At 45.7% G+C, this 23969-nt stretch overlaps 29 non-coding genes across 29 annotated transcripts; all 29 read left to right on the top strand.

Moving 5' to 3' along the window:
* Positions 1-1050: 1050 nt before the first annotated feature.
* On the top strand, positions 1051-1123 carry trnav-uac (transfer RNA valine (anticodon UAC)). The gene has a single exon. It is a non-coding gene; the product is annotated as a tRNA-Val (tRNA).
* Positions 1124-2364: 1241 nt separating this feature from the next.
* trnav-aac (transfer RNA valine (anticodon AAC)) lies at positions 2365-2437 on the top strand. Its single transcript has one exon. It is a non-coding gene; the product is annotated as a tRNA-Val (tRNA).
* A 123-nt stretch (positions 2438-2560) lies between these two features.
* Positions 2561-2633, top strand: trnav-cac (transfer RNA valine (anticodon CAC)). The gene has a single exon. It is a non-coding gene; the product is annotated as a tRNA-Val (tRNA).
* A 986-nt stretch (positions 2634-3619) lies between these two features.
* Positions 3620-3692, top strand: trnav-aac (transfer RNA valine (anticodon AAC)). The gene has a single exon. It is a non-coding gene; the product is annotated as a tRNA-Val (tRNA).
* Positions 3693-3815: 123 nt separating this feature from the next.
* On the top strand, positions 3816-3888 carry trnav-cac (transfer RNA valine (anticodon CAC)). The gene has a single exon. It is a non-coding gene; the product is annotated as a tRNA-Val (tRNA).
* A 2123-nt stretch (positions 3889-6011) lies between these two features.
* trnav-uac (transfer RNA valine (anticodon UAC)) lies at positions 6012-6085 on the top strand. Its single transcript has one exon. It is a non-coding gene; the product is annotated as a tRNA-Val (tRNA).
* Positions 6086-7326: 1241 nt separating this feature from the next.
* Positions 7327-7399, top strand: trnav-aac (transfer RNA valine (anticodon AAC)). Its single transcript has one exon. It is a non-coding gene; the product is annotated as a tRNA-Val (tRNA).
* Positions 7400-7520: 121 nt separating this feature from the next.
* On the top strand, positions 7521-7593 carry trnav-cac (transfer RNA valine (anticodon CAC)). Its single transcript has one exon. It is a non-coding gene; the product is annotated as a tRNA-Val (tRNA).
* Positions 7594-8198: 605 nt separating this feature from the next.
* Positions 8199-8272, top strand: trnav-uac (transfer RNA valine (anticodon UAC)). Its single transcript has one exon. It is a non-coding gene; the product is annotated as a tRNA-Val (tRNA).
* A 1241-nt stretch (positions 8273-9513) lies between these two features.
* trnav-aac (transfer RNA valine (anticodon AAC)) lies at positions 9514-9586 on the top strand. Its single transcript has one exon. It is a non-coding gene; the product is annotated as a tRNA-Val (tRNA).
* Positions 9587-9709: 123 nt separating this feature from the next.
* On the top strand, positions 9710-9782 carry trnav-cac (transfer RNA valine (anticodon CAC)). Its single transcript has one exon. It is a non-coding gene; the product is annotated as a tRNA-Val (tRNA).
* Positions 9783-10389: 607 nt separating this feature from the next.
* trnav-uac (transfer RNA valine (anticodon UAC)) lies at positions 10390-10461 on the top strand. Its single transcript has one exon. It is a non-coding gene; the product is annotated as a tRNA-Val (tRNA).
* A 1237-nt stretch (positions 10462-11698) lies between these two features.
* On the top strand, positions 11699-11771 carry trnav-aac (transfer RNA valine (anticodon AAC)). The gene has a single exon. It is a non-coding gene; the product is annotated as a tRNA-Val (tRNA).
* An 801-nt stretch (positions 11772-12572) lies between these two features.
* Positions 12573-12645, top strand: trnav-uac (transfer RNA valine (anticodon UAC)). Its single transcript has one exon. It is a non-coding gene; the product is annotated as a tRNA-Val (tRNA).
* A 1242-nt stretch (positions 12646-13887) lies between these two features.
* Positions 13888-13960, top strand: trnav-aac (transfer RNA valine (anticodon AAC)). The gene has a single exon. It is a non-coding gene; the product is annotated as a tRNA-Val (tRNA).
* A 123-nt stretch (positions 13961-14083) lies between these two features.
* Positions 14084-14156, top strand: trnav-cac (transfer RNA valine (anticodon CAC)). Its single transcript has one exon. It is a non-coding gene; the product is annotated as a tRNA-Val (tRNA).
* A 606-nt stretch (positions 14157-14762) lies between these two features.
* On the top strand, positions 14763-14835 carry trnav-uac (transfer RNA valine (anticodon UAC)). The gene has a single exon. It is a non-coding gene; the product is annotated as a tRNA-Val (tRNA).
* A 1242-nt stretch (positions 14836-16077) lies between these two features.
* On the top strand, positions 16078-16150 carry trnav-aac (transfer RNA valine (anticodon AAC)). The gene has a single exon. It is a non-coding gene; the product is annotated as a tRNA-Val (tRNA).
* A 123-nt stretch (positions 16151-16273) lies between these two features.
* Positions 16274-16346, top strand: trnav-cac (transfer RNA valine (anticodon CAC)). Its single transcript has one exon. It is a non-coding gene; the product is annotated as a tRNA-Val (tRNA).
* A 606-nt stretch (positions 16347-16952) lies between these two features.
* trnav-uac (transfer RNA valine (anticodon UAC)) lies at positions 16953-17025 on the top strand. Its single transcript has one exon. It is a non-coding gene; the product is annotated as a tRNA-Val (tRNA).
* A 1242-nt stretch (positions 17026-18267) lies between these two features.
* Positions 18268-18340, top strand: trnav-aac (transfer RNA valine (anticodon AAC)). Its single transcript has one exon. It is a non-coding gene; the product is annotated as a tRNA-Val (tRNA).
* A 123-nt stretch (positions 18341-18463) lies between these two features.
* Positions 18464-18536, top strand: trnav-cac (transfer RNA valine (anticodon CAC)). The gene has a single exon. It is a non-coding gene; the product is annotated as a tRNA-Val (tRNA).
* Positions 18537-19142: 606 nt separating this feature from the next.
* On the top strand, positions 19143-19215 carry trnav-uac (transfer RNA valine (anticodon UAC)). The gene has a single exon. It is a non-coding gene; the product is annotated as a tRNA-Val (tRNA).
* Positions 19216-20458: 1243 nt separating this feature from the next.
* trnav-aac (transfer RNA valine (anticodon AAC)) lies at positions 20459-20531 on the top strand. Its single transcript has one exon. It is a non-coding gene; the product is annotated as a tRNA-Val (tRNA).
* A 123-nt stretch (positions 20532-20654) lies between these two features.
* trnav-cac (transfer RNA valine (anticodon CAC)) lies at positions 20655-20727 on the top strand. Its single transcript has one exon. It is a non-coding gene; the product is annotated as a tRNA-Val (tRNA).
* Positions 20728-21333: 606 nt separating this feature from the next.
* Positions 21334-21406, top strand: trnav-uac (transfer RNA valine (anticodon UAC)). The gene has a single exon. It is a non-coding gene; the product is annotated as a tRNA-Val (tRNA).
* Positions 21407-22648: 1242 nt separating this feature from the next.
* Positions 22649-22721, top strand: trnav-aac (transfer RNA valine (anticodon AAC)). Its single transcript has one exon. It is a non-coding gene; the product is annotated as a tRNA-Val (tRNA).
* Positions 22722-22844: 123 nt separating this feature from the next.
* trnav-cac (transfer RNA valine (anticodon CAC)) lies at positions 22845-22917 on the top strand. The gene has a single exon. It is a non-coding gene; the product is annotated as a tRNA-Val (tRNA).
* A 607-nt stretch (positions 22918-23524) lies between these two features.
* On the top strand, positions 23525-23597 carry trnav-uac (transfer RNA valine (anticodon UAC)). The gene has a single exon. It is a non-coding gene; the product is annotated as a tRNA-Val (tRNA).
* Positions 23598-23969: the final 372 nt, after the last annotated feature.

Raw genomic sequence — 23969 nt, forward strand, 5'->3', positions numbered from 1 at the left:
CAACAACTGTGACCGCAAGCTGTCTATGTGTCCCCCTGATCCCCTACGTGCCCACAAGTAGCCTTTTTATCCCCTTGACGAACTTTAAAACACATCCATCTGGAGTGTTATTTTCTGATAAAACGATGCAAGCCGTAGCAGTTTCTAACACATGGCTAACCTTCTTGAAATTCAACACAATGGTCAACGAATCTGCCAATAAACCTGTTCAGGTGGCTCCTCGCTTACTCCCGAAGCACCCAGAGGTGTTAAACCCTCGGAATTCCACTGACCACAAACAGTCTGTTTTTTTTTACAATGGGATAGATTGTATTTATGCGCATTTTGCTGAGCCTGCACACAATGATTTCGGACTTGGCTTAGGAAGTGGGTTTCCGTAGTGTAGTGGTTATCACGTTCGCCTCACACGCGAAAGGTCCCCAGTTCGAAACTGGGGCGGGAACACTGAATCTCTTTTCACAATCGTTTAGGTGGGTTTCTGTTGAGGAGGAACTCAATTCTACCAAGGCTTTGCGGCCAAGAGGCATGAACACAGTCACTAAAGGTATAGTTGATGCAGAAATGAAAGAGCAGTCATTGTTTGACCTAAATCTATCCCACAACTGTGACATTCCAAGCCTGTCTGGCTTTCTTCTGAGGAACACGAAAAAAGAGATTTGCCTGAGTGGCCCTCTGTTGAGCAGCAGCTCTGCATCACGAAGGCCCGTCTTTACACAGGTGTAGAGATAATTATTAAGCCACACTAGGCAGCGGTAATACCCACGCAGACAGTACTCTGTACTTTTGACCTGGTAGTTTAGATGAACAGATGGCCGGTGCACTCAAAGACCCAATATTTCGTACAACACATAAATATACATATATTAAATGAAAGTGGGGAAAAAAGCAAAGAAGAAATGGCCACAGAGGATTCCCGCAAACAACTGGAGAAATTCTCGGTTTGCTGCTAAAAATAGAAGGTATTTGCGAACTGAAGAGCGCAACGCAATTTGTAATTTGATTCCCGCTCCAAGATGCATGAGATGAAAAGATCTGACACCTTTGCCACAGGTTTCCGTAGTGTAGAGGTTATCACGTTCGCCTTACACGCGAAAGGTCCCCAGTTCGAAACTGGGCGGGAACACTGGATCTCTTTTTCAAAATTGTTCAGGTGGGTTTCTGTTCAGGAGGAACTCAACGCTTCCAAGGCTTTGCGGCCAATAGGCATTAATACAGTCACTAAAGGTAAAGTTGATGCAGAAATGAAAGAGCAGTCATTGTTTGACCTAAACCTAACCCACAACTGTGACATTCCAAGCCTGTGTGGCTTTCTTCTGAGAAACACCAAAGACGAGATTTTAGGAAACTCTGCGTAGACTGCCACGCCGAATGAACTCTGTCCTCTTGTGTAAGGGTCTTATTCCACCTAGGCCATCACGTAAGGCAGGGTCTCAAGGGGTGTCTAAAAGGGGGTACGTGGCAGGCCCTCCTTAGACCCCTGCGCGCCGGCCCTGTCTGTCCCAATGATCACCTGTGTCACCACAAACAGCCCATCAGTCCCTCTCACCGCCTATGTGACCACTAATTGCGCTTCTGTCCACTGGTAATACAACAACTGTGACCGCAAGCTGTCTATGTGTCCCCCTGATCCCCTACGTGCCCACAAGTAGCCTTTTTATCCCCTTGACGAACTTTAAAACACATCCATCTGGAGTGTTATTTTCTGATAAAACGATGCAAGCCGTAGCAGTTTCTAACACATGGCTAACCTTCTTGAAATTCAACACAATGGTCAACGAATCTGCCAATAAACCTGTTCAGGTGGCTCCTCGCTTACTCCCGAAGCACCCAGAGGTGTTAAACCCTCGGAATTCCACTGACCACAAACAGTCTGTTTTTTTTACAATGGGATAGATTGTACGTGGCAAGTCCATGTCTCAGCTTTCTGAAGAGATATCAAGCTAAAACCTAATTTCCCATGCTAATCTGGACACGTGCTACCCCTGTGGTGAGTTTCAATAAGATTGGAGAAACTTGAAATCTCGGCTCAAAAAAACTAAAAGTTTCAAGAAGATTGGAGAAACTCGAAAGTTTGACCAACAAAAATCACCAAGAGAAATTTTCGAGTTTCTCCTGTGTTCTTGAAACTTTGGGTTTGTTAGTTTGAGACTAGCACAGGAAGGCAGGTTTCAGCTTGATATCAAGCTGCAAGTGTTTAATTCCGAGGTAAGTCAAGGGTAGCGTTTCAGGAAACTCTGCATAGACTGCCAGGCCGAATGAACTCTGTCCTCTTGTGCGTGGGAATTACGCCGATTGTCTATTTGCTTTCGGGCACATCACAGTATAAATATTGGCCCAAAAAGCACTCTAGCGTTAGACCGTGGAGTTTCTGTAGTGTAGTGGTCATCACGTTCGCCTAACACGCGAAAGGTCCTCGGTTCGAAACCGAGCAGAAACAGCCGTCCCCTTTTGAAGAAATGTATGAACCCCTTTGAGCCAACAGTTGGCTTCAGAAGGTTTAGCCTTTATGCGCATTTTGCTGAGCCTGCACACAATGATTTCGGACTTGCTTAGGAAGTGGGTTTCCGTAGTGTAGTGGTTATCACGTTCGCCTCACACGCGAAAGGTCCCCAGTTCAAAACTGGGCGGGAACACTGAATCTCTTTTCACAATCGTTTAGGTGGGTTTCTGTTGAGGAGGAACTCAATTCTACCAAGGCTTTGCGGCCAAGAGGCATGAACACAGTCACTAAAGGTATAGTTGATGCAGAAATGAAAGAGCAGTCATTGTTTGACCTAAACCTATCCCACAACTGTGACATTCCAAGCCTGTCTGGCTTTCTTCTGAGGAACACGAAAAAAGAGATTTGCCTGAGTGGCCCTCTGTTGAGCAGCAGCTCTGCATCACGAAGGCCCGTCTTTACACAGGTGTAGAGATAATTATTAAGCCACACTAGGCAGCGGTAATACCCACGCAGACAGTACTCTGTACTTTTGACCTGGTAGTTTAGATGAACAGATGGCCGGTGCACTCAAAGACCCAATATTTCGTACAACACATAAATATACATATATTAAATGAAAGTGGGGAAAAAAGCAAAGAAGAAATGGCCACAGAGGATTCCCGCAAACAACTGGAGAAATTCTCGGTTTGCTGCTAAAAATAGAAGGTATTTGCGAACTGAAGAGCGCAACGCAATTTGTAATTTGATATCAAGCTAAAACCTGATTTCCCATGCTAGTCTGGACACGTGCTACCCCTGTGGTGAGTTTCAATAAGATTGGAGAAATTTGAAATCTCGGCTCAAAAAACTAAAAGTTTCAAGAAGATTGGAGAAACTCGAAAGTTTGACCAACAAAAATCACCAAGAGAAATTTTCGAGTTTCTCCTGTGTTCTTGAAACTTTGGGTTTGTTAGTTTGAGACTAGCACAGGAAGGCAGGTTTCAGCTTGATATCAAGCTGCAAGTGTTTAATTCCGAGGTAAGTCAAGGGTAGCGTTTCAGGAAACTCTGCATAGACTGCCAGGCCGAATGAACTCTGTCCTCTTGTGCGTGGGAATTACGCCGATTGTCTATTTGCTTTCGGGCACATCACAGTATAAATATTGACCCAAAAAGCACTCTAGCGTTAGACCGTGGAGTTTCTGTAGTGTAGTGGTCATCACGTTCGCCTAACACGCGAAAGGTCCTCGGTTCGAAACCGAGCAGAAACAGCTGTCCTCTTTTGAAGAAATGTATGAACCCCTTTGAGCCGACAGTTGGCTTCAGAAGGTTTAGCCTTTATGCGCATTTTGCTGAGCCTGCACACAATGATTTCGGACTTGCTTAGGAAGTGGGTTTCCGTAGTGTAGTGGTTATCACGTTCGCCTCACACGCGAAAGGTCCCCAGTTCGAAACTGGGCGGGAACACTGTATCTCTTTTTCAAAATTGTTCAGGTGGGTTTCTGTTCAGGAGGAACTCAACGCTTCCAAGGCTTTGCGGCCAATAGGCATTAATACAGTCACTAAAGGTAAAGTTGATGCAGAAATGAAAGAGCAGTCATTGTTTGACCTAAACCTAACCCACAACTGTGACATTCCAAGCCTGTGTGGCTTTCTTCTGAGAAACACCAAAGACGAGATTTTAGGAAACTCTGCGTAGACTGCCACGCCGAATGAACTCTGTCCTCTTGTGTAAGGGTCTTATTCCACCTAGGCCATCACGTAAGGCAGGGTCTCAAGGGGTGTCTAAAAGGGGGTACGTGGCAGGCCCTCCTTAGACCCCTGCGCGCCGGCCCTGTCTGTCCCAATGATCACCTGTGTCACCACAAACAGCCCATCAGTCCCTCTCACCGCCTATGTGACCACTAATTGCGCTTCTGTCCACTGGTAATACAACAACTGTGACCGCAAGCTGTCTATGTGTCCCCCTGATCCCCTACGTGCCCACAAGTAGCCTTTTATCCCCTTGACGAACTTTAAAACACATCCATCTGGAGTGTTATTTTCTGATTAAAACGATGCAAGCCGTAGCAGTTTCTAACACATGGCTAACCTTCTTGAAATTCAACACAATGGTCAACGAATCTGCCAATAAACCTGTTCAGGTGGCTCCTCGCTTACTCCCGAAGCACCCAGAGGTGTTAAACCCTCGGAATTCCACTGACCACAAACAGTCTGTTTTTTTTACAATGGGATAGATTGTACGTGGCAAGTCCATGTCTCAGCTTTCTGAAGAGATATCAAGCTAAAACCTAATTTCCCATGCTAGTCTGGACACGTGCTACCCCTGTGGTGAGTTTCAATAAGATTGGAGAAACTTGAAATCTCGGCTCAAAAAAAACTAAAAGTTTCAAGAAGATTGGAGAAACTCGAAAGTTTGACCAACAAAAATCACCAAGAGAAATTTTCGAGTTCTCCTGTGTTCTTGAAACTTTGGGTTTGTTAGTTGAGACTAGCACAGGAAGGCAGGTTTCAGCTTGATATCAAGCTGCAAGTGTTTAATTCCGAGGTAAGTCAAGGGTAGCGTTTCAGGAAACTCTGCATAGACTGCCAGGCCGAATGAACTCTGTCCTCTTGTGTGTGGGAATTACGCCGATTGTCTATTTGCTTTCGGGCACATCACAGTATAAATATTGGCCCAAAAAGCACTCTAGCGTTAGACCGTGGAGTTTCTGTAGTGTAGTGGTCATCACGTTCGCCTAACACGCGAAAGGTCCTCGTTCGAAACCGAGCAGAAACAGCCGTCCCCTTTTGAAGAAATGTATGAACCCCTTTGAGCCAACAGTTGGCTTCAGAAGGTTTAAGCCTTTATGCGCATTTTGCTGAGCCTGCACACAATGATTTCGGACTTGCTTAGGAAGTGGGTTTCCGTAGTGTAGTGGTTATCACGTTTGCCTCACACGCGAAAGGTCCCCAGTTCGAAAACTGGGCGGGAACACTGAATCTCTTTTCACAATCGTTTAGGTGGTTTCTGGTTGAGGAGGAACTCAATTCTACCAAGGCCTTTGCGGGCCAAGAGGCATGAACACAGTCACTAAGGTATAGTTGATGCAGAAAATGAAAAGAGCAGTCATTGTTTTGACCTAAACCTATCCCACAACTGTGACATTCCAAGCCTGTTCTGGCTTTCCTTCTGAGGAACACGAAAAAAGAGATTTGCCTGAGTGGCCCTCTGTTGAGCAGCAGCTCTGCATCACGAAGGCCCGTCTTTACACAGGTGTAGAGATAATTATTAAGCCACACTAGGCAGCGGTAATACCCACGCAGACAGTACTCTGTACTTTTGACCTGGTAGTTTAGATGAACAGATGGCCGGTGCACTCAAAGACCCAATATTTCGTACAACACATAAATATACATATATTAAATGAAAGTGGGGAAAAAAGCAAAGAAGAAATGGCCACAGAGGATTCCCCGCAAACAACTGGAGAAATTCTCGGTTTGCTGCTAAAAATAGAAGGTATTTGCGAACTGAAGAGCGCAACGCAATTTGTAATTTGATTCCCGCTCCAAGATGCATGAGATGAAAAGATCTGACACCTTTGCCACAGGTTTCCGTAGTGTAGAGGTTATCACGTTCGCCTTACACGCGAAAGGTCCCCAGTTCGAAACTGGGGCGGGAACACTGGATCTCTTTTTCAAAATTGTTCAGGTGGGTTTCTGTTCAGGAGGAACTCAACGCTTCCAAGGCTTTGCGGCCAATAGGCATTAATACAGTCACTAAAGGTAAAGTTGATGCAGAAATGAAAGAGCAGTCATTGTTTGACCTAAACCTAACCCACAACTGTGACATTCCAAGCCTGTGTGGCTTTCTTCTGAGAAACACCAAAGACGAGATTTTAGGAAACTCTGCGTAGACTGCCACGCCGAATGAACTCTGTCCTCTTGTGTAAGGGTCTTATTCCACCTAGGCCATCACGTAAGGCAGGGTCTCAAGGGGTGTCTAAAAGGGGGTACGTGGCAGGCCCTCCTTAGACCCCTGCGCGCCGGCCCTGTCTGTCCCAATGATCACCTGTGTCACCACAAACAGCCCATCAGTCCCTCTCACCGCCTATGTGACCACTAATTGCGCTTCTGTCCACTGGTAATACAACAACTGTGACCGCAAGCTGTCTATGTGTCCCCCTGATCCCCTACGTGCCCACAAGTAGCCTTTTTATCCCCTTGACGAACTTTAAAACACATCCATCTGGAGTGTTATTTTCTGATAAAACGATGCAAGCCGTAGCAGTTTCTAACACATGGCTAACCTTCTTGAAATTCAACACAATGGTCAACGAATCTGCCAATAAACCTGTTCAGGTGGCTCCTCGCTTACTCCCGAAGCACCCAGAGGTGTTAAACCCTCGGAATTCCACTGACCACAAACAGTCTGTTTTTTTTACAATGGGATAGATTGTACGTGGCAAGTCCATGTCTCAGCTTTCTGAAGAGATATCAAGCTAAAACCTAATTTCCCATGCTAGTCTGGACACGTGCTACCCCTGTGGTGAGTTTCAATAAGATTGGAGAAACTTGAAATCTCGGCTCAAAAAAACTAAAAGTTTCAAGAAGATTGGAGAAACTCGAAAGTTTGACCAACAAAAATCACCAAGAGAAATTTTCGAGTTTCTCCTGTGTTCTTGAAACTTTGGGTTTGTTAGTTTGAGACTAGCACAGGAAGGCAGGTTTCAGCTTGATATCAAGCTGCAAGTGTTTAATTCCGAGGTAAGTCAAGGGTAGCGTTTCAGGAAACTCTGCATAGACTGCCAGGCCGAATGAACTCTGTCCTCTTGTGCGTGGGAATTACGCCGATTGTCTATTTGCTTTCGGGCACATCACAGTATAAATATTGGCCCAAAAAGCACTCTAGCGTTAGACCGTGGAGTTTCTGTAGTGTAGTGGTCATCACGTTCGCCTAACACGCGAAAGGTCCTCGGTTCGAAACCGAGCAGAAACAGCCGTCCCCTTTTGAAGAAATGTATGAACCCCTTTGAGCCAACAGTTGGCTTCAGAAGGTTAGCCTTTATGCGCATTTTGCTGAGCCTGCACACAATGATTCGGACTTGCTTAGGAAGTGGGTTTCCGTAGTGTAGTGGTTATCACGTTCGCCTCACACGCGAAAGGTCCCCAGTTCAAAACTGGGCGGGAACACTGAATCTCTTTTCACAATCGTTTAGGTGGGTTTCTGTTGAGGAGGAACTCAATTCTACCAAGGCTTGCGGCCAAGAGGCATGAACACAGTCACTAAAGGTATAGTTGATGCAGAAATGAAAGAGCAGTCATTGTTTGACCTAAACCTATCCCACAACTGTGACATTCCAAGGCCTGTCTGGCTTTCTTATGAGGAACACGAAAAAAGAGATTTGCCTGAGTGGCCCTCTGTTGAGCAGCAGCTCTGCATCACGAAGGCCCGTCTTTACACAGGTGTAGAGATAATTATTAAGCCACACTAGGCAGCGGTAATACCCACGCAGACAGTACTCTGTACTTTTGACCTGGTAGTTTAGATGAACAGATGGCCGGTGCACTCAAAGACCCAATATTTCGTACAACACATAAATATACATATATTAAATGAAAGTGGGGAAAAAAGCAAAGAAGAAATGGCCACAGAGGATTCCCGCAACAACTGGAGAAATTCTCGGTTTGCTGCTAAAAATAGAAGGTATTTGCGAACTGAAGAGCGCAACGCAATTTGTAATTTGATTCCCGATCCAAGATGCATGAGATGAAAAGATCTGACACCTTTGCCACAGGTTTCCGTAGTGTAGAGGTTATCACGTTCGCCTTACACGCGAAAGGTCCCCAGTTCGAAACTGGGCGGGGAACACTGGATCTCTTTTTCAAAATTGTTCAGGTGGGTTTCTGTTCAGGAGGAACTCAACGCTTCCAAGGCTTTGCGGCCAATAGGCATTAATACAGTCACTAAAGGTAAAGTTGATGCAGAAATGAAAGAGCAGTCATTGTTTGACCTAAACCTAACCCACAACTGTGACATTCCAAGCCTGTGTGGCTTTCTTCTGAGAAACACCAAAGACGAGATTTTAGGAAACTCTGCGTAGACTGCCACGCCGAATGAACTCTGTCCTCTTGTGTAAGGGTCTTATTCCACCTAGGCCATCACGTAAGGCAGGGTCTCAAGGGGTGTCTAAAAGGGGGTACGTGGCAGGCCCTCCTTAGACCCCTGCGCGCCGGCCCTGTCTGTCCCAATGATCACCTGTGTCACCACAAACAGCCCATCAGTCCCTCTCACCGCCTATGTGACCACTAATTGCGCTTCTGTCCACTGGTAATACAACAACTGTGACCGCAAGCTGTCTATGTGTCCCCCTGATCCCCTACGTGCCCACAAGTAGCCTTTTTATCCCCTTGACGAACTTTAAAACACATCCATCTGGAGTGTTATTTTCTGATAAAACGATGCAAGCCGTAGCAGTTTCTAACACATGGCTAACCTTCTTGAAATTCAACACAATGGTCAACGAATCTGCCAATAAACCTGTTCAGGTGGCTCCTCGCTTACTCCCGAAGCACCCAGAGGTGTTAAACCCTCGGAATTCCACTGACCACAAACAGTCTGTTTTTTTTACAATGGGATAGATTGTACGTGGCAAGTCCATGTCTCAGCTTTCTGAAGAGATATCAAGCTAAAACCTAATTTCCCATGCTAGTCTGGACACGTGCTACCCCTGTGGTGAGTTTCAATAAGATTGGAGAAACTTGAAATCTCGGCTCAAAAAAACTAAAAGTTTCAAGAAGATTGGAGAAACTCGAAAGTTTGACCAACAAAAATCACCAAGAGAAATTTTCGAGTTTCTCCTGTGTTCTTGAAACTTTGGGTTTGTTAGTTTGAGACTAGCACAGGAAGGCAGGTTTCAGCTTGATATCAAGCTGCAAGTGTTTAATTCCGAGGTAAGTCAAGGGTAGCGTTTCAGGAAACTCTGCATAGACTGCCAGGCCGAATGAACTCTGTCCTCTTGTGCGTGGGAATTACGCCGATTGTCTATTTGCTTTCGGGCACATCACAGTATAAATATTGGCCCAAAAAGCACTCTAGCGTTAGACCGTGGAGTTTCTGTAGTGTAGTGGTCATCACGTTCGCCTAACACGCGAAAGGTCCTCGGTTCGAAACCGAGCAGAAACAGCCGTCCCCTTTTGAAGAAATGTATGAACCCCTTTGAGCCAACAGTTGGCTTCAGAAGGTTTAGCCTTTATGCGCATTTTGCTGAGCCTGCACACAATGATTTCGGACTTGCTTAGGAAGTGGGTTTCCGTAGTGTAGTGGTTATCACGTTCGCCTCACACGCGAAAGGTCCCCAGTTCAAAACTGGGCGGGAACACTGAATCTCTTTTCACAATCGTTTAGGTGGGTTTCTGTTGAGGAGGAACTCAATTCTACCAAGGCTTTGCGGCCAAGAGGCATGAACACAGTCACTAAAGGTATAGTTGATGCAGAAATGAAAGAGCAGTCATTGTTTGACCTAAACCTATCCCACAACTGTGACATTCAAGGCCTGTCTGGCTTTCTTATGAGGAACACGAAAAAAGAGATTTGCCTGAGTGGCCCTCTGTTGAGCAGCAGCTCTGCATCACGAAGGCCCGTCTTTACACAGGTGTAGAGATAATTATTAAGCCACACTAGGCAGCGGTAATACCCACGCAGACAGTACTCTGTACTTTTGACCTGGTAGTTTAGATGAACAGATGGCCGGTGCACTCAAAGACCCAATATTTCGTACAACACATAAATATACATATATTAAATGAAAGTGGGGAAAAAAAGCAAAGAAGAAATGGCCACAGAGGATTCCCGCAAACAACTGGAGAAATTCTCGGTTTGCTGCTAAAAATAGAAGGTATTTGCGAACTGAAGAGTGCAACGCAATTTGTAATTTGATTCCCGATCCAAGATGCATGAGATGAAAAGATCTGACACCTTTGCCACAGGTTTCCGTAGTGTAGAGGTTATCACGTTCGCCTTACACGCGAAAGGTCCCCAGTTCGAAACTGGCGGGAACACTGGATCTCTTTTTCAAAATTGTTCAGGTGGGTTTCTGTTCAGGAGGAACTCAACGCTTCCAAGGCTTTGCGGCCAATAGGCATTAATACAGTCACTAAAGGTAAAGTTTGATGCAGAAATGAAAGAGCAGTCATTGTTTGACCTAAACCTAACCCACAACTGTGACATTCCAAGCCTGTGTGGCTTTCTTCTGAGAAACACCAAAGACGAGATTTTAGGAAACTCTGCGTAGACTGCCACGCCGAATGAACTCTGTCAAGCCTGTCTGGCTTTCTTCTGAGGAACACGAAAAAAGAGATTTGCCTGAGTGGCCCTCTGTTGAGCAGCAGCTCTGCATCACGAAGGCCCGTCTTTACACAGGTGTAGAGATAATTGTTAAGCCACACTAGGCAGCGGTAATACCCACGCAGACAGTACTCTGTACTTTTGACCTGGTAGTTTAGATGAACAGATGGCCGGTGCACTCAAAGACCCAATATTTCGTACAACACATAAATATACATATATTAAATGAAAGTGGGGAAAAAAGCAAAGAAGAAATGGCCACAGAGGATTCCCGCAAACAACTGGAGAAATTCCGGTTTGCTGCTAAAAATAGAAGGTATTTGCGAACTGAAGAGCGCAACGCAATTTGTAATTTGATTCGCGCTCCAAGATGCATGAGATGAAAAGATCTGACACCTTCGCCACAGGTTTCCGTAGTGTAGAGGTTATCACGTTCGCCTTACACGCGAAAGGTCCCCAGTTCGAAACTTAATGGGATAGATTGTACGTGGCAATCCATGTCTCAGCTTTCTGAAGAGATATCAAGCTAAAACCTAATTTCCCATGCTAGTCTGGACACGTGCTACCCCTGTGGTGAGTTTCAATAAGATTGGAGAAACTTGAAATCTCGGCTTCAAAAAAACTAAAAGTTTCAAGAAAGATTGGAGAAACTCGAAAGTTTGACCAACAAAAATCACCAAGAGAAATTTTCGAGTTTCTCCTGTGTTCTTGAACTTTGGGTTTGTTAGTTTGAGACTAGCACAGGAAGGCAGGTTTCAGCTTGATATCAAGCTGCAAGTGTTTAATTCCGAGGTAAGTCAAGGGTAGCGTTTCAGGAAACTCTGCATAGACTGCCAGGCCGAATGAACTCTGTCCTCTTGTGCGTGGGAATTACGCCGATTGTCTATTTGCTTTCGGGCACATCACACTATAAATATTGGCCCAAAAAGGCACTCTAGCGTTAGACGTGGAGTTTCTGTAGTGTAGTGGTCATCACGTTCGCCTAACACGCGAAAGGTCCTCGGTTCGAAACCGAGCAGAAACAGCTGTCCCCTTTTGAAGAAATGTATGAACCCCTTTGAGCCGACAGTTGGCTTCAGAAGGTTTAGCCTTTATGCGCATTTTGCTGAGCCTGCACACAATGATTTCGGACTTGCTTAGGAAGTGGGTTTCCGTAGTGTAGTGGTTATCACGTTCGCCTCACACGCGAAAGGTCCCCAGTTCGAAACTGGCGGGAACACTGAATCTCTTTTCACAATCGTTTAGGTGGGTTTCTGTTGAGGAGGAACTCAATTCTACCAAGGCTTTGCGGCCAAGAGGCATGAACACAGTCACTAAAGGTATAGTTGATGCAGAAATGAAAGAGCAGTCATTGTTTGACCTAAACCTATCCCACAACTGTGACATTCCAAGCCTGTCTGGCTTTCTTCTGAGGAACACGAAAAAAGAGATTTGCCTGAGTGGCCCTCTGTTGAGCAGCAGCTCTGCATCACGAAGGCCCGTCTTTACACAGGTGTAGAGATAATTGTTAAGCCACACTAGGCAGCGGTAATACCCACGCAGACAGTACTCTGTACTTTTGACCTGGTAGTTTAGATGAACAGATGGCCGGTGCACTCAAAGACCCAATATTTCGTACAACATATAAATATACATATATTAAATGAAAGTGGGGAAAAAAGCAAAGAAGAAATGGCCACAGAGGATTCCCGCAAACAACTGGAGAAATTCCCGGTTTGCTGCTAAAAATAGAAGGTATTTGCGAACTGAAGAGCGCAACGCAATTTGTAATTTGATTCGCGCTCCAAGATGCATGAGATGAAAAGATCTGACACCTTCGCCACAGGTTTCCGTAGTGTAGAGGTTATCACGTTCGCCTTACACGCGAAAGGTCCCCAGTTCGAAACTGGGCGGGAACACTGGATCTCTTTTTCAAAATTGTTCAGGTGGGTTTCTGTTCAGGAGGAACTCAACGCTTCCAAGGCTTTGCGGCCAATAGGCATTAATACAGTCACTAAAGGTAAAGTTGATGCAGAAATGAAAGAGCAGTCATTGTTTGACCTAAACCTAACCCACAACTGTGACATTCCAAGCCTGTGTGGCTTTCTTCTGAGAAACACCAAAGACGAGATTTTAGGAAACTCTGCGTAGACTGCCACGCCGAATGAACTCTGTCCTCTTGTGTAAGGGTCTTATTCCACCTAGGCCATCACGTAAGGCAGGGTCTCAAGGGGTGTCTAAAAGGGGGTACGTGGCAGGCCCTCCTTAGACCCCTGCGCGCCGGCCCTGTCTGTCCCAATGATCACCTGTGTCACCACAAACAGCCCATCAGTCCCTCTCACCGCCTATGTGACCACTAATTGCGCTTCTGTCCACTGGTAATACAAAAACTGTGACCGCAAGCTGTCTATGTGTCCCCCTGATCCCCTACGTGCCCACAAGTAGCCTTTTTATCCCCTTGACGAACTTTAAAACACATCCATCTGGAGTGTTATTTTCTGATAAAATGATGCAAGCCGTAGCAGTTTCTAACACATGGCTAACCTTCTTGAAATTCAACACAATGGTCAACGAATCTGCCAATAAACCTGTTCAGGTGGCTCCTCGCTTACTCCCGAAGCACCCAGAGGTGTTAAACCCTCAGAATTCCACTGACCACAAACAGTCTGTATTTTTTACAATGGGATAGATTGTACGTGGCAAGTCCATGTCTCAGCTTTCTGAAGAGATATCAAGCTAAAACCTGATTTCCCATGCTAGTCTGGACACGTGCTACCCCTGTGGTGAGTTTCAATAAGATTGGAGAAACTTGAAATCTCGGCTCAAAAAAAACTAAAAGTTTCAAGAAGATTGGAGAAACTCGAAAATTTGACCAACAAAAATCACCAAGAGAAATTTTCGAGTTTCTCCTGAGTTCTTGGAACTTTTGGTTTGTTAGTTTGAGACTAGCACAGGAAGGCAGGTTTCGGCTTGATATCAAGCTGCAAGTGTTTAATTCCGAGGTAAGTTAAGGGTAGCGTTTCAGGAAACTCTGCATAGACTGCCAGGCCGAATGAACTCTGTCCTCTTGTGCGTGGGAATTACGCCGATTGTCTATTTGCTTTCGGGCACATCACACTATAAATATTCGCCCAAAAGGCACTCTAGCGCTAGACTGTGGAGTTTCTGTAGTGTAGTGGTCATCACGTTCGCCTAACACGCGAAAGGTCCTCGGTTCGAAACCGAGCAGAAACAGCTGTCCCCTTTTGAAGAAATGTATGAACCCCTTTGAGCCGGCAGTTGGCTTCAGAAGGTTTAGCCTTTATGCGCATTTTGCTGAGCCTGCACACAATGATTTCGGACTTGCTTAGGAAGTGGGTTTCCGTAGTGTAGTGGTTATCACGTTCGCCTCACACGCGAAAGGTCCCCAGTTCGAAACTGGGCGGGAACACTGAATCTCTTTTCACAATCGTTTAGGTGGGTTTCTGTTGAGGAGGAACTCAATTCTAGCAAGGCTTTGCGGCCAAGAGGCATGAACACAGTCACTAAAGGTATAGTTGATGCAGAAATGAAAGAGCAGTCATTGTTTGACCTAAACCTATCCCACAACTGTGACATTCCAAGCCTGTCTGGCTTTCTTCTGAGGAACACGAAAAAAGAGATTTGCCTGAGTGGCCCTCTGTTGAGCAGCAGCTCTGCATCACGAAGGCCCGTCTTTACACAGGTGTAGAGATAATTGTTAAGCCACACTAGGCAGCGGTAATACCCACGCAGACAGTACTCTGTACTTTTGACCTGGTAGTTTAGATGAACAGATGGCCGGTGCACTCAAAGACCCAATATTTCGTACAACATATAAATATACATATATTAAATGAAAGTGGGGAAAAAAGCAAAGAAGAAATGGCCACAGAGGATTCCCGCAAACAACTGGAGAAATTCCCGGTTTGCTGCTAAAAATAGAAGGTATTTGCGAACTGAAGAGCGCAACGCAATTTGTAATTTGATTCGCGCTCCAAGATGCATGAGATGAAAAGATCTGACACCTTCGCCACAGGTTTCCGTAGTGTAGAGGTTATCACGTTCGCCTTACACGCGAAAGGTCCCCAGTTCGAAACTGGGCGGGAACACTGGATCTCTTTTTCAAAATTGTTCAGGTGGGTTTCTGTTCAGGAGGAACTCAACGCTTCCAAGGCTTTGCGGCCAATAGGCATTAATACAGTCACTAAAGGTAAAGTTGATGCAGAAATGAAAGAGCAGTCATTGTTTGACCTAAACCTAACCCACAACTGTGACATTCCAAGCCTGTGTGGCTTTCTTCTGAGAAACACCAAAGACGAGATTTTAGGAAACTCTGCGTAGACTGCCACGCCGAATGAACTCTGTCCTCTTGTGTAAGGGTCTTATTCCACCTAGGCCATCACGTAAGGCAGGGTCTCAAGGGGTGTCTAAAAGGGGGTACGTGGCAGGCCCTCCTTAGACCCCTGCGCGCCGGCCCTGTCTGTCCCAATGATCACCTGTGTCACCACAAACAGCCCATCAGTCCCTCTCACCGCCTATGTGACCACTAATTGCGCTTCTGTCCACTGGTAATACAAAAACTGTGACCGCAAGCTGTCTATGTGTCCCCCTGATCCCCTACGTGCCCACAAGTAGCCTTTTTATCCCCTTGACGAACTTTAAAACACATCCATCTGGAGTGTTATTTTCTGATAAAATGATGCAAGCCGTAGCAGTTTCTAACACATGGCTAACCTTCTTGAAATTCAACACAATGGTCAACGAATCTGCCAATAAACCTGTTCAGGTGGCTCCTCGCTTACTCCCGAAGCACCCAGAGGTGTTAAACCCTCAGAATTCCACTGACCACAAACAGTCTGTATTTTTTACAATGGGATAGATTGTACGTGGCAAGTCCATGTCTCAGCTTTCTGAAGAGATATCAAGCTAAAACCTGATTTCCCATGCTAGTCTGGACACGTGCTACCCCTGTGGTGAGTTTCAATAAGATTGGAGAAACTTGAAATCTCGGCTCAAAAAAAACTAAAAGTTTCAAGAAGATTGGAGAAACTCGAAAATTTGACCAACAAAAATCACCAAGAGAAATTTTCGAGTTTCTCCTGAGTTCTTGGAACTTTTGGTTTGTTAGTTTGAGACTAGCACAGGAAGGCAGGTTTCGGCTTGATATCAAGCTGCAAGTGTTTAATTCCGAGGTAAGTTAAGGGTAGCGTTTCAGGAAACTCTGCATAGACTGCCAGGCCGAATGAACTCTGTCCTCTTGTGCGTGGGAATTACGCCGATTGTCTATTTGCTTTCGGGCACATCACACTATAAATATTCGCCCAAAAGGCACTCTAGCGCTAGACTGTGGAGTTTCTGTAGTGTAGTGGTCATCACGTTCGCCTAACACGCGAAAGGTCCTCGGTTCGAAACCGAGCAGAAACAGCTGTCCCCTTTTGAAGAAATGTATGAACCCCTTTGAGCCGGCAGTTGGCTTCAGAAGGTTTAGCCTTTATGCGCATTTTGCTGAGCCTGCACACAATGATTTCGGACTTGCTTAGGAAGTGGGTTTCCGTAGTGTAGTGGTTATCACGTTCGCCTCACACGCGAAAGGTCCCCAGTTCGAAACTGGGCGGGAACACTGAATCTCTTTTCACAATCGTTTAGGTGGGTTTCTGTTGAGGAGGAACTCAATTCTAGCAAGGCTTTGCGGCCAAGAGGCATGAACACAGTCACTAAAGGTATAGTTGATGCAGAAATGAAAGAGCAGTCATTGTTTGACCTAAACCTATCCCACAACTGTGACATTCCAAGCCTGTCTGGCTTTCTTCTGAGGAACACGAAAAAAGAGATTTGCCTGAGTGGCCCTCTGTTGAGCAGCAGCTCTGCATCACGAAGGCCCGTCTTTACACAGGTGTAGAGATAATTGTTAAGCCACACTAGGCAGCGGTAATACCCACGCAGACAGTACTCTGTACTTTTGACCTGGTAGTTTAGATGAACAGATGGCCGGTGCACTCAAAGACCCAATATTTCGTACAACATATAAATATACATATATTAAATGAAAGTGGGGAAAAAAGCAAAGAAGAAATGGCCACAGAGGATTCCCGCAAACAACTGGAGAAATTCCCGGTTTGCTGCTAAAAATAGAAGGTATTTGCGAACTGAAGAGCGCAACGCAATTTGTAATTTGATTCGCGCTCCAAGATGCATGAGATGAAAAGATCTGACACCTTCGCCACAGGTTTCCGTAGTGTAGAGGTTATCACGTTCGCCTTACACGCGAAAGGTCCCCAGTTCGAAACTGGGCGGGAACACTGGATCTCTTTTTCAAAATTGTTCAGGTGGGTTTCTGTTCAGGAGGAACTCAACGCTTCCAAGGCTTTGCGGCCAATAGGCATTAATACAGTCACTAAAGGTAAAGTTGATGCAGAAATGAAAGAGCAGTCATTGTTTGACCTAAACCTAACCCACAACTGTGACATTCCAAGCCTGTGTGGCTTTCTTCTGAGAAACACCAAAGACGAGATTTTAGGAAACTCTGCGTAGACTGCCACGCCGAATGAACTCTGTCCTCTTGTGTAAGGGTCTTATTCCACCTAGGCCATCACGTAAGGCAGGGTCTCAAGGGGTGTCTAAAAGGGGGTACGTGGCAGGCCCTCCTTAGACCCCTGCGCGCCGGCCCTGTCTGTCCCAATGATCACCTGTGTCACCACAAACAGCCCATCAGTCCCTCTCACCGCCTATGTGACCACTAATTGCGCTTCTGTCCACTGGTAATACAAAAACTGTGACCGCAAGCTGTCTATGTGTCCCCCTGATCCCCTACGTGCCCACAAGTAGCCTTTTTATCCCCTTGACGAACTTTAAAACACATCCATCTGGAGTGTTATTTTCTGATAAAATGATGCAAGCCGTAGCAGTTTCTAACACATGGCTAACCTTCTTGAAATTCAACACAATGGTCAACGAATCTGCCAATAAACCTGTTCAGGTGGCTCCTCGCTTACTCCCGAAGCACCCAGAGGTGTTAAACCCTCAGAATTCCACTGACCACAAACAGTCTGTATTTTTTACAATGGGATAGATTGTACGTGGCAAGTCCATGTCTCAGCTTTCTGAAGAGATATCAAGCTAAAACCTGATTTCCCATGCTAGTCTGGACACGTGCTACCCCTGTGGTGAGTTTCAATAAGATTGGAGAAACTTGAAATCTCGGCTCAAAAAAAACTAAAAGTTTCAAGAAGATTGGAGAAACTCGAAAATTTGACCAACAAAAATCACCAAGAGAAATTTTCGAGTTTCTCCTGAGTTCTTGGAACTTTTGGTTTGTTAGTTTGAGACTAGCACAGGAAGGCAGGTTTCGGCTTGATATCAAGCTGCAAGTGTTTAATTCCGAGGTAAGTTAAGGGTAGCGTTTCAGGAAACTCTGCATAGACTGCCAGGCCGAATGAACTCTGTCCTCTTGTGCGTGGGAATTACGCCGATTGTCTATTTGCTTTCGGGCACATCACACTATAAATATTCGCCCAAAAGGCACTCTAGCGCTAGACTGTGGAGTTTCTGTAGTGTAGTGGTCATCACGTTCGCCTAACACGCGAAAGGTCCTCGGTTCGAAACCGAGCAGAAACAGCTGTCCCCTTTTGAAGAAATGTATGAACCCCTTTGAGCCGGCAGTTGGCTTCAGAAGGTTTAGCCTTTATGCGCATTTTGCTGAGCCTGCACACAATGATTTCGGACTTGCTTAGGAAGTGGGTTTCCGTAGTGTAGTGGTTATCACGTTCGCCTCACACGCGAAAGGTCCCCAGTTCGAAACTGGGCGGGAACACTGAATCTCTTTTCACAATCGTTTAGGTGGGTTTCTGTTGAGGAGGAACTCAATTCTAGCAAGGCTTTGCGGCCAAGAGGCATGAACACAGTCACTAAAGGTATAGTTGATGCAGAAATGAAAGAGCAGTCATTGTTTGACCTAAACCTATCCCACAACTGTGACATTCCAAGCCTGTCTGGCTTTCTTCTGAGGAACACGAAAAAAGAGATTTGCCTGAGTGGCCCTCTGTTGAGCAGCAGCTCTGCATCACGAAGGCCCGTCTTTACACAGGTGTAGAGATAATTGTTAAGCCACACTAGGCAGCGGTAATACCCACGCAGACAGTACTCTGTACTTTTGACCTGGTAGTTTAGATGAACAGATGGCCGGTGCACTCAAAGACCCAATATTTCGTACAACATATAAATATACATATATTAAATGAAAGTGGGGAAAAAAGCAAAGAAGAAATGGCCACAGAGGATTCCCGCAAACAACTGGAGAAATTCCCGGTTTGCTGCTAAAAATAGAAGGTATTTGCGAACTGAAGAGCGCAACGCAATTTGTAATTTGATTCGCGCTCCAAGATGCATGAGATGAAAAGATCTGACACCTTCGCCACAGGTTTCCGTAGTGTAGAGGTTATCACGTTCGCCTTACACGCGAAAGGTCCCCAGTTCGAAACTGGGCGGGAACACTGGATCTCTTTTTCAAAATTGTTCAGGTGGGTTTCTGTTCAGGAGGAACTCAACGCTTCCAAGGCTTTGCGGCCAATAGGCATTAATACAGTCACTAAAGGTAAAGTTGATGCAGAAATGAAAGAGCAGTCATTGTTTGACCTAAACCTAACCCACAACTGTGACATTCCAAGCCTGTGTGGCTTTCTTCTGAGAAACACCAAAGACGAGATTTTAGGAAACTCTGCGTAGACTGCCACGCCGAATGAACTCTGTCCTCTTGTGTAAGGGTCTTATTCCACCTAGGCCATCACGTAAGGCAGGGTCTCAAGGGGTGTCTAAAAGGGGGTACGTGGCAGGCCCTCCTTAGACCCCTGCGCGCCGGCCCTGTCTGTCCCAATGATCACCTGTGTCACCACAAACAGCCCATCAGTCCCTCTCACCGCCTATGTGACCACTAATTGCGCTTCTGTCCACTGGTAATACAAAAACTGTGACCGCAAGCTGTCTATGTGTCCCCCTGATCCCCTACGTGCCCACAAGTAGCCTTTTTATCCCCTTGACGAACTTTAAAACACATCCATCTGGAGTGTTATTTTCTGATAAAATGATGCAAGCCGTAGCAGTTTCTAACACATGGCTAACCTTCTTGAAATTCAACACAATGGTCAACGAATCTGCCAATAAACCTGTTCAGGTGGCTCCTCGCTTACTCCCGAAGCACCCAGAGGTGTTAAACCCTCAGAATTCCACTGACCACAAACAGTCTGTATTTTTTACAATGGGATAGATTGTACGTGGCAAGTCCATGTCTCAGCTTTCTGAAGAGATATCAAGCTAAAACCTGATTTCCCATGCTAGTCTGGACACGTGCTACCCCTGTGGTGAGTTTCAATAAGATTGGAGAAACTTGAAATCTCGGCTCAAAAAAAAACTAAAAGTTTCAAGAAGATTGGAGAAACTCGAAAATTTGACCAACAAAAATCACCAAGAGAAATTTTCGAGTTTCTCCTGAGTTCTTGGAACTTTTGGTTTGTTAGTTTGAGACTAGCACAGGAAGGCAGGTTTCGGCTTGATATCAAGCTGCAAGTGTTTAATTCCGAGGTAAGTTAAGGGTAGCGTTTCAGGAAACTCTGCATAGACTGCCAGGCCGAATGAACTCTGTCCTCTTGTGCGTGGGAATTACGCCGATTGTCTATTTGCTTTCGGGCACATCACACTATAAATATTCGCCCAAAAGGCACTCTAGCGCTAGACTGTGGAGTTTCTGTAGTGTAGTGGTCATCACGTTCGCCTAACACGCGAAAGGTCCTCGGTTCGAAACCGAGCAGAAACAGCTGTCCCCTTTTGAAGAAATGTATGAACCCCTTTGAGCCGGCAGTTGGCTTCAGAAGGTTTAGCCTTTATGCGCATTTTGCTGAGCCTGCACACAATGATTTCGGACTTGCTTAGGAAGTGGGTTTCCGTAGTGTAGTGGTTATCACGTTCGCCTCACACGCGAAAGGTCCCCAGTTCGAAACTGGGCGGGAACACTGAATCTCTTTTCACAATCGTTTAGGTGGGTTTCTGTTGAGGAGGAACTCAATTCTAGCAAGGCTTTGCGGCCAAGAGGCATGAACACAGTCACTAAAGGTATAGTTGATGCAGAAATGAAAGAGCAGTCATTGTTTGACCTAAACCTATCCCACAACTGTGACATTCCAAGCCTGTCTGGCTTTCTTCTGAGGAACACGAAAAAAGAGATTTGCCTGAGTGGCCCTCTGTTGAGCAGCAGCTCTGCATCACGAAGGCCCGTCTTTACACAGGTGTAGAGATAATTGTTAAGCCACACTAGGCAGCGGTAATACCCACGCAGACAGTACTCTGTACTTTTGACCTGGTAGTTTAGATGAACAGATGGCCGGTGCACTCAAAGACCCAATATTTCGTACAACATATAAATATACATATATTAAATGAAAGTGGGGAAAAAAGCAAAGAAGAAATGGCCACAGAGGATTCCCGCAAACAACTGGAGAAATTCCCGGTTTGCTGCTAAAAATAGAAGGTATTTGCGAACTGAAGAGCGCAACGCAATTTGTAATTTGATTCGCGCTCCAAGATGCATGAGATGAAAAGATCTGACACCTTCGCCACAGGTTTCCGTAGTGTAGAGGTTATCACGTTCGCCTTACACGCGAAAGGTCCCCAGTTCGAAACTGGGCGGGAACACTGGATCTCTTTTTCAAAATTGTTCAGGTGGGTTTCTGTTCAGGAGGAACTCAACGCTTCCAAGGCTTTGCGGCCAATAGGCATTAATACAGTCACTAAAGGTAAAGTTGATGCAGAAATGAAAGAGCAGTCATTGTTTGACCTAAACCTAACCCACAACTGTGACATTCCAAGCCTGTGTGGCTTTCTTCTGAGAAACACCAAAGACGAGATTTTAGGAAACTCTGCGTAGACTGCCACGCCGAATGAACTCTGTCCTCTTGTGTAAGGGTCTTATTCCACCTAGGCCATCACGTAAGGCAGGGTCTCAAGGGGTGTCTAAAAGGGGGTACGTGGCAGGCCCTCCTTAGACCCCTGCGCGCCGGCCCTGTCTGTCCCAATGATCACCTGTGTCACCACAAACAGCCCATCAGTCCCTCTCACCGCCTATGTGACCACTAATTGCGCTTCTGTCCACTGGTAATACAAAAACTGTGACCGCAAGCTGTCTATGTGTCCCCCTGATCCCCTACGTGCCCACAAGTAGCCTTTTTATCCCCTTGACGAACTTTAAAACACATCCATCTGGAGTGTTATTTTCTGATAAAATGATGCAAGCCGTAGCAGTTTCTAACACATGGCTAACCTTCTTGAAATTCAACACAATGGTCAACGAATCTGCCAATAAACCTGTTCAGGTGGCTCCTCGCTTACTCCCGAAGCACCCAGAGGTGTTAAACCCTCAGAATTCCACTGACCACAAACAGTCTGTATTTTTTACAATGGGATAGATTGTACGTGGCAAGTCCATGTCTCAGCTTTCTGAAGAGATATCAAGCTAAAACCTGATTTCCCATGCTAGTCTGGACACGTGCTACCCCTGTGGTGAGTTTCAATAAGATTGGAGAAACTTGAAATCTCGGCTCAAAAAAAACTAAAAGTTTCAAGAAGATTGGAGAAACTCGAAAATTTGACCAACAAAAATCACCAAGAGAAATTTTCGAGTTTCTCCTGAGTTCTTGGAACTTTTGGTTTGTTAGTTTGAGACTAGCACAGGAAGGCAGGTTTCGGCTTGATATCAAGCTGCAAGTGTTTAATTCCGAGGTAAGTTAAGGGTAGCGTTTCAGGAAACTCTGCATAGACTGCCAGGCCGAATGAACTCTGTCCTCTTGTGCGTGGGAATTACGCCGATTGTCTATTTGCTTTCGGGCACATCACACTATAAATATTCGCCCAAAAGGCACTCTAGCGCTAGACTGTGGAGTTTCTGTAGTGTAGTGGTCATCACGTTCGCCTAACACGCGAAAGGTCCTCGGTTCGAAACCGAGCAGAAACAGCTGTCCCCTTTTGAAGAAATGTATGAACCCCTTTGAGCCGGCAGTTGGCTTCAGAAGGTTTAGCCTTTATGCGCATTTTGCTGAGCCTGCACACAATGATTTCGGACTTGCTTAGGAAGTGGGTTTCCGTAGTGTAGTGGTTATCACGTTCGCCTCACACGCGAAAGGTCCCCAGTTCGAAACTGGGCGGGAACACTGAATCTCTTTTCACAATCGTTTAGGTGGGTTTCTGTTGAGGAGGAACTCAATTCTAGCAAGGCTTTGCGGCCAAGAGGCATGAACACAGTCACTAAAGGTATAGTTGATGCAGAAATGAAAGAGCAGTCATTGTTTGACCTAAACCTATCCCACAACTGTGACATTCCAAGCCTGTCTGGCTTTCTTCTGAGGAACACGAAAAAAGAGATTTGCCTGAGTGGCCCTCTGTTGAGCAGCAGCTCTGCATCACGAAGGCCCGTCTTTACACAGGTGTAGAGATAATTGTTAAGCCACACTAGGCAGCGGTAATACCCACGCAGACAGTACTCTGTACTTTTGACCTGGTAGTTTAGATGAACAGATGGCCGGTGCACTCAAAGACCCAATATTTCGTACAACATATAAATATACATATATTAAATGAAAGTGGGGGAAAAAAGCAAAGAAGAAATGGCCACAGAGGATTCCCGCAAACAACTGGAGAAATTCCCGGTTTGCTGCTAAAAATAGAAGGTATTTGCGAACTGAAGAGCGCAACGCAATTTGTAATTTGATTCGCGCTCCAAGATGCATGAGATGAAAAGATCTGACACCTTCGCCACAGGTTTCCGTAGTGTAGAGGTTATCACGTTCGCCTTACACGCGAAAGGTCCCCAGTTCGAAACTGGGCGGGAACACTGGATCTCTTTTTCAAAATTGTTCAGGTGGGTTTCTGTTCAGGAGGAACTCAACGCTTCCAAGGCTTTGCGGCCAATAGGCATTAATACAGTCACTAAAGGTAAAGTTGATGCAGAAATGAAAGAGCAGTCATTGTTTGACCTAAACCTAACCCACAACTGTGACATTCCAAGCCTGTGTGGCTTTCTTCTGAGAAACACCAAAGACGAGATTTTAGGAAACTCTGCGTAGACTGCCACGCCGAATGAACTCTGTCCTCTTGTGTAAGGGTCTTATTCCACCTAGGCCATCACGTAAGGCAGGGTCTCAAGGGGTGTCTAAAAGGGGGTACGTGGCAGGCCCTCCTTAGACCCCTGCCGCGCCGGCCTGTC

Source organism: Carassius auratus, unplaced genomic scaffold, assembly GCF_003368295.1.
Source record: "Carassius auratus strain Wakin unplaced genomic scaffold, ASM336829v1 scaf_tig00009062, whole genome shotgun sequence".
Taxonomy (NCBI): domain Eukaryota; kingdom Metazoa; phylum Chordata; class Actinopteri; order Cypriniformes; family Cyprinidae; genus Carassius; species Carassius auratus.